The sequence below is a fragment of the Pinus tabuliformis genome, chromosome 6 (genome assembly GCF_031772625.1).
Source record: "Pinus tabuliformis cultivar Carrire ecotype Pingquan chromosome 6, CPIR1, whole genome shotgun sequence".
Lineage (NCBI taxonomy): Eukaryota > Viridiplantae > Streptophyta > Pinopsida > Pinales > Pinaceae > Pinus > Pinus tabuliformis.
The window spans coordinates 572,044,741-572,052,231 of NC_142292.1; the positions used below are offsets into that span (position 1 = coordinate 572,044,741).

Consider the following 7,491-nt stretch of genomic DNA (forward strand, 5'->3'; position numbering starts at 1 on the left):
CCTCTAAATGGCGCCTCTAACATGGATATTGGATATATAGTACCTTCACATTGAATATTATGTGTTAAGAAGGAGAAACCCACTAAGACTGTATGATAGTGGCTCACTTCCTTCTTCCATTTTTAATTATGAGGATCTCTCCCCTTTCTCTTCTTTCTAACCACCTCTTAATAGACTAAGTAGAAAGATTGTAATTTATGGATTTTGTAAGAAAATGCCAAAAAATTATACAATGGAATAAAATTAATGCTCTCGCCTTCAACCTTATTCTTCTTCTATTCACTGTACATGTATTTTTTTAATACCAATTCTAGATATAGACCCAAAAATCATTGAAAACTCGTTGACACACTCCCATGCTGAAGATTAATGGCTTTGCCATCCATCATATGTTGTGCCCTTATCTACATATTCACAAGGAGGAATTCTATATTTGGGGACGAGACGATGACCATATACTAATTTAGTGACAACTATTGTCCTCATCACCCCACCCAGGGATTTGATTAATAAAATTTATTTAAACAACTAAAAATGACTATATACTAAATTAGAGGAGAAATGAAATGAAATAATATTTTAAGGTCCATGAGACTAAAAATAGTCTATGAGACCATTAGTTTCCTGTTTTTCGCCTTTTTCAATCCAATCCTTTTCTTATTCAAATTGATGATGAGCTGGCCCAACCTTCCAATTCCCTCTCTAAAAAGACAATTGTAAGAAACCAATGCTAACATATTCCCATAATTTTCTTTGATGTATTTGAATGCATCACATTCCAAAATGAAATGTTTTTCCGATTCCACTACCCCAGACGTGCAAAATGTACACACCCGTTCTTCCCAAGTTTCTTTAGGTCTTTTCCACCATCCTGTTTCACATCGAAGTTGATGCAAGTTGGTCCTTAATTGAGCAATAAGAACCTTTTCCCTCCACAAAATGCTAGCTCCAATGAACTCTTTTTGTTGTAGATCACACGTAGGGTTGAATTCCTCAATGTAGTACTTCTTCTTTCTACCCAACTCTTTTCCCCATACCCTTTTACGAAACTTCTCCATAACAAAATTATTTAGCTCCTTGCTATTTGTGGGACAGGCATTGAGGTAGATATTCCATTTTTGCATCCATGTGTAGTTTTGTTTCATCCATGTTTTCTTTCTTTCACTCATGCCTTCATTGAAGATAACATTAGGCCATCTACCTACTCCCATTTGCTCAATTCTTTTTAGATATCTTATGAGTCGCACCATAGCAATTGCTTCGATGGGAGTTGCTCCTGTTTCACTCAACATTATCTCATAAGGTACCAAACTTTTTATTTTGAACTTGCTCATGATCAAACGTTTTGGATTTTCTCAATTTGTTTCCATTTTGAGACGGGGGTGCTGCTAGCCCACAATTCACACCCATATAGTATCACTAGACAAACTAAGAGTCCAAAAAGCACTTTAATCGTTTTCCAATCCCATAACTCTGCCTCTCTACATCTGTTTTGAAGAGCATATAATGCTTTCCACCCTCCTAAAATTCTCTTCTTTCTGCAGTCCTCCCAATTAAGTTTGTTGTTGAAATCAATCCCGAGGTACTTGTACTCATTTATTTCTTCAAGAATGTTGCCTTCAAAGAAGAAAGTATGCTGACTTTACTTCCTTTTATTAGAGAAAATCATTATTTTGGTCTTGCTAGTATTGACTTGCATCCCCACTGCTCTACAAAAATGCTCAAGGGCATATAGGTGCATTTGCAATCCATGGGTCGATTTAGAAATCAACACAATATCATCAGCATATAAAATAAGCTTTATCACAAACTCCCCCAACTAAACACCATCTCCACCTTGCGGATTCAATCACTCTTCTAGTTTATCAATATATAAACCAAAAATAGTAGGGTATAAAGGGCAACCTTGCTTGACTCCAATGTCACTTCTAAAACATTTTAAAATACCTGTTGAGGTCCTAATTTTGACTTTCACCTCTTCATAAAGTCTATGGACAACGACTCTATAATGCAAAGGAATTTCAAGTTCTTCCATTCTATGGGAATGTACGAACAACATGCAATTCAACATGTAGTACACGAGCACTCATGGATAATGTTACTTATAAAGAACAACATGTAATCAAAGGTTAGATTCCATAATGTATAAAGCAAGTGTAACATATTACTTATTTTTATTTTTATTTTTAAAGAGTGAGAAAATCTATCATAACTCAATTATAAAACCAACAAGGAGGATAACCATCACTAACTGTTATCTACCAGGCTAATATAGGTTGACTCATTATTATTATTAAAGAAAAACTATACCACTTATAATTACTTGCTAGTAATTTCACTCTTGCAAGATATTTTGAATCTTCAGTAATTAATCTATTTCTTTACATTAAAAAAAAGACAAATTCTTAACCAAATAAAAACAATTTTTCATTAAAAAAATATTGATTAAATCTAGCTTCACAAAACATTACACCGTATAAACAACTTAAAACTCAAAATGAAAAATAGGGTTCAAATAATAATATCAAATCAATTAAACAACATGAAGGGATCTTAATGAAACTAGAAGAGATACCCAATTCCTTGCCTTAATTTTAATGTTATTTTAGAAAAGGTATTTTATTTTCCAATATTTTTCCATTACAAATCTAGGTAATGGGGAGACTTGAACCTCAATAAACTCATGAGATAATTTCATTATGCCAAATTATTTTACGCACCACCACTAGACTGACTCACCGCCGAAAACACAAGGGGAGAAAATCGATGGGATAAATCTTTGAAGGATTTATTTAAATTTCAACGAGCCGGCTGCCGACCAACAAATTCACATTGTAACCTGCATGGTCCCGTATAAGTATTTTGACAGCTTACCGCAGAGAGGGTTTCATTTTTTCGATCAGGGTTTGGTGCTGCTCTCCGATGTTCAACTGCAGAGCTTCGAAGAGAATTTGAAATTCTTCAAACGGCGCGCCGATTCTTCATTCCACGGGTAAAAATATAAAGAAAACCCTCAAATTATACTCTCTGCAGAAGCGCCAGGTTTCATTTTGAAGCTCTTTTTGGACTAGGTTTCAATTGTATTATCTGTTCTTCTGTGTTCAGCGCTTAGTCCGTCTTCGAAGATGGCAGGATCACTACTTGGGAGCCTTCCAGCTCCCAAGGTAAACAACGGACCACAGTATGATTTTGCTTCGGATCCATGGTTCAGGGATCGGGTAGATCAACACCAGCCCAATTCGGTCGTAAAGGTTAAGCAAATACCCCCTTACGGGAAGCGGGCAGGATTTGTCCCTCGCAAGATCGAAGACTTCGGCGATGGGGGCGCCTTCCCAGAGATTCACATTGCCCAATATCCACTGGACATGGGGCGCAAGGAAGAAAGGAAAGACACCAAGATTCTGCCCGTGAGCGTCGATGCGCAGGGCAATATAGCCTTCGACGCCATTGTTAAGCAGAACGAGAATGCATCCAAGGTTGTGTATTCTCAACATAGGGATCTTGTGCCTAAGCTGGGTGACGAGGTTGGTGGGATCCAGAAGATGGACGAAGAGGAGGAGGATAAGGAGATAAACGAAACAACCCTAAGAACAAAGGCAGCCCTGGAAAAGATTGTAAATGTTCGTCTCAGTGCCGCACAGCCGAAGAATGTCCCCCAGCAGTCCTCTGAAGCAACCCATATCAAATACACGCCTTCACAGCAATCAGTGGCTTTTAATTCCGGTGCGAAAGAAAGGATTATTAGGATGGTTGAGATGCCCAAGGATCCTCTTGAGCCTCCCAAGTTCAAACATAAGAGGGTACCAAAAGCTTCCGGATCACCCCCTGTTCCTGTTATGCATTCACCTCCGAGGCCTGTGACTGTCAAGGATCAGCAAGACTGGAAAATCCCACCTTGCATCTCCAATTGGAAGAATCCCAAAGGTTATACAATTCCGCTCGACAAGCGTCTTGCGGCTGATGGAAGAGGGCTACAGGAGGTCCAGATTAATGACAACTTTGCGAAGCTTTCAGAGGCGTTGTATGTAGCTGAACAGAAGGCCAGAGAGGCCGTTGAGATGAGATCCAAGATCCAGAAGGAGTTGATGCTCAAGGAGAAGGAGAAGAAAGAACAGGAACTGCGTGCTCTGGCTCAACGAGCTAGGATGGAGAGAAGTGGAGCAGGTGCAGGTGCAGGTGCCGGAGCCGGTGCTGCTGGTGGTGATAAGGTCGCCATTGGAGTACCTGAAAGGGCAACTGTCACGCCCTTTGCTGGTGGCAGTGAAAGGAAGACGGAGTCTGATCGTGATGCCCCCAAGGAGAACATAAGAGAGAATAAAGAGGAAAGAGAGGAACGGCTTAAGCGTGAAGCGCTTCGCGATGAGAGGAGAAGGGAGAGAGAAAGGGAAAGAAGGTTGGAGGCTAAAGAAGGGCACGTTGGGAAGAAAAGCAAGATTACCAGAGACAGAGACCGTGATGTTAGTGAGAAAATTGCGCTCGGAATGGCCAATACCACTGCAGGTACAGGTGAAGTTGCCTACGATCAGAGACTATTCAACCAGGAGAAGGGCATGGAGTCCGGATTTGCAACTGATGATCAGTACAATATTTATGATAAAGGTCTATTTACTGCTCATAACACACTGTCCACTCTTTATAGACCCAAGAAAGATGCAGATAATGAAATGTACGGAGGGGCAGATGAACAGCTTGATAAGGTGCTTAAGACTGACCGTTTCAGAGCTGATAAAGGATTTGCTGGTGCTACTGAAAGGGGTGGACCTAGGGACAGACCTGTTGAGTTTGAAAAGGATGCAGAAGAAGCTGATCCATTTGGTTTGGATCAGTTCTTGACGGAAGTGAAGAAAGGGAAGAAAGCAATGGACAAGATTGGAGGTGGAGGAACCATGAAGGCAAGTGCTGGGTCTGCAATGAAGGAAAGTTATGAAGGAGGCTCCAGTAGGACTCGTGTTGACTTTGAGAGAGGGCGCTAAATTTGACTATTGCCAAAAACTGGTAAGCGCTTCTTTTGTGAGAGGTTGGTCGTTGCTAATGCCTCGAGAGAAATTTTATTGGGTGATTTTATACTTGATATGAATGTGAACAACCAAATTATAAATTCTTCTCTTTAGTTACAGAAACGACTTGTTGCCACAACTCTTTCAAGTTTCATGGGTATGTACTTAGCCATGAAATCCAGGGCAAAGCATGTCACAATGCATTTAGTTGTGTCATGCATGCAATAGTATTCTCTTAAAATTTGTAATTTTAAAACAGTCCATACAATAGTATTCTCTTAAAATTTGTAATTTTAAAACAGTCCTATTGTTGTAATTTTTGTTTTATGTAATGACTAAAACTGCAAAAGGGTTGAGTGTATTACTGCCCACTTTAATTTCCAAAGTGTTTTTAAAAAAGCCACGATTTCAGTTTGGTGCATTTTAGTTCAAAGATTTCCAAATCGTTATCCTTATTATTGGTTGGATGCAAATTTGTTTTGGTAGATATGCTTTTAATGGTTAAATTACTGTATTTATTATATATTTGCTTAAAATTGTATAAATTTTAACTCAGGAGAAGTATTTATATCATAGGTAGGCTAATGAGCTGGCAATATGTCATCAGAACAATAAATTTAAGATTGTCTAGTGCGTCTTAACATATTATGGGGGCTTTAGCAGAAAATTATCTGTCTTGAAACTTTGTTGAAATGTTACAAAGTATGCAAAGTTGCTCTCTATACATATATGGAATCCCAGTTTTGTCATTTAGGCCAGCATTATGCTTGTGGGTTCATTCTTGCTAGATGCAAATAAATTGAGTATGCGTGCTGGTGATTAAGAATTGGTTAAACACTGTAGTAGGAGGAGCAGTTTTCATTTGACATACTTGTACTGCCCAATTCTAATGATATTAGTTTTTTGATCCCATATCAGTAGAAGACAAAATCAATTATCTTCTTGGTCACAATTATTTGTGTAGGTGTGTAAAAGGAGAGAATTTTAATCTTACTGTTATTGCCTCATAACTGCTGAACTTATTTGCTTGTATTTCAGTGATACTAAGATGTTGAATAAGAAACTGGTTCATTTTGGAATTTAATCTCAACAGAAAAATGAATTTAATCTCAACAGAATCAAAATATTGTACATTTTCCCCCAGCTATACATTTGAGTTACATAATCAGCTAATTCCCCAACTGAGATCTGGTTTGCTGGCTTTTAAAGATATCTCAGAATATATAGAAATGGCTGAGTAACTAGCTATTGTTTACATGTTCCATTTTTCCCGTGGGCTGAAAGAGAGACTGATGCCTACTTGTAAAATTTCGTTGGACAATGAGAAAGGTCCTATGGGACACTCTCACCCTAAGTCATCTCATAGGGGAGCGAACATCTTCCACACTATGGGACACTCTCAACCTAAGTCATCTCATAGGGGAGCGAATATGTTCCACCCTATGTTGAGCAATAGGCATGATACAATATCTCATCCATCCTATTGCTTCTTGATCTTCCAAACAATAACCCTCAAGAGTCATGTGGTAGAACACATTGCATCATATGTTTGGGTGAGATACCTGACTTACCAAAGACAAGGATCACACATCATAGCATCCTTCCAACTTGTTCTTTCACAGCTTCTTCAAGGGTGTGAGGGTCAACTTGAATAAACCTGTGAATACTTCTCGGGAGTCTTGTTGTCCAATGATTGATGGGGTACCTGTTTTGAACATATACAACTGCTTTAGTTGCTTCCCCCAAAGGAACTTCAGCAACATTTGATCATGGAGCATGGCATGGACAACTTCTACAATAGACCCGTTCTTCCTTTCGGCTACTCCATTTTGTTTGAGATTATAGGGCACAATCGTCTCTTTCGTGATGCGTTCTTGCAAAAAAATATGAATTCATTGGAAATGTACTCTCCACCAATGTCAGAACTGAAGATCTTAATTTTTTTTCCAGTTTGATTTTCGACCAAGGCCTTGAAATTCTTGAACAAATCGAAGGCCTCATCCTTATGCTTCATGTAATATATCCATGTCTTCTTTAAAATATCATCAATGAAGGTAATGTAGTAGAGATGACCACCAATGTACGGGCATCAGACCGCATATCTCGTAATGACTGAGATGGAGGATGTCTTTTGTATTTTTGTCTTGTTCTCACTAGAGGGAAATGGACCCCTTCTCTTCTTTCCACTAGCACATCCAGGACATACTCCATTGTGTTGGGCTTGAACATCAGGAATTCCAGAAACCAATTTCTTCAATTTCGTATGGACTGATCATCCAATTTAACTGATGGAATCATATATTATTTTGGCCTGTTAGATTTGTTTGGGTTTGAAAATAGGCTTCTAGGCTAAATTTCACACATCTAACTTCTCTCTGTTAATCATCTGCTGGAACATCATCACATCATGCATAAGTTTTGCATGTGTTATGTTAGGTATGTTCTATGCTTAGAGCAATTTACCTCAATTTTTCATATTGGCCCAATGACAATA

At 38.6% G+C, this 7,491-nt stretch overlaps 1 pseudogene across 1 annotated transcript; it reads left to right on the plus strand.

The window, feature by feature from the left end:
* Positions 1–2,782: 2,782 nt before the first annotated feature.
* LOC149259803 (SNW/SKI-interacting protein A pseudogene) lies at positions 2,783–5,358 on the plus strand (annotated as a pseudogene). The gene is made up of 2 exons (XR_016257904.1): positions 2,783–2,992; positions 3,106–5,358. The product of XR_016257904.1 is annotated as an SNW/SKI-interacting protein A pseudogene (transcript).
* The last annotated feature ends 2,133 nt before the right edge of the window (positions 5,359–7,491 follow it).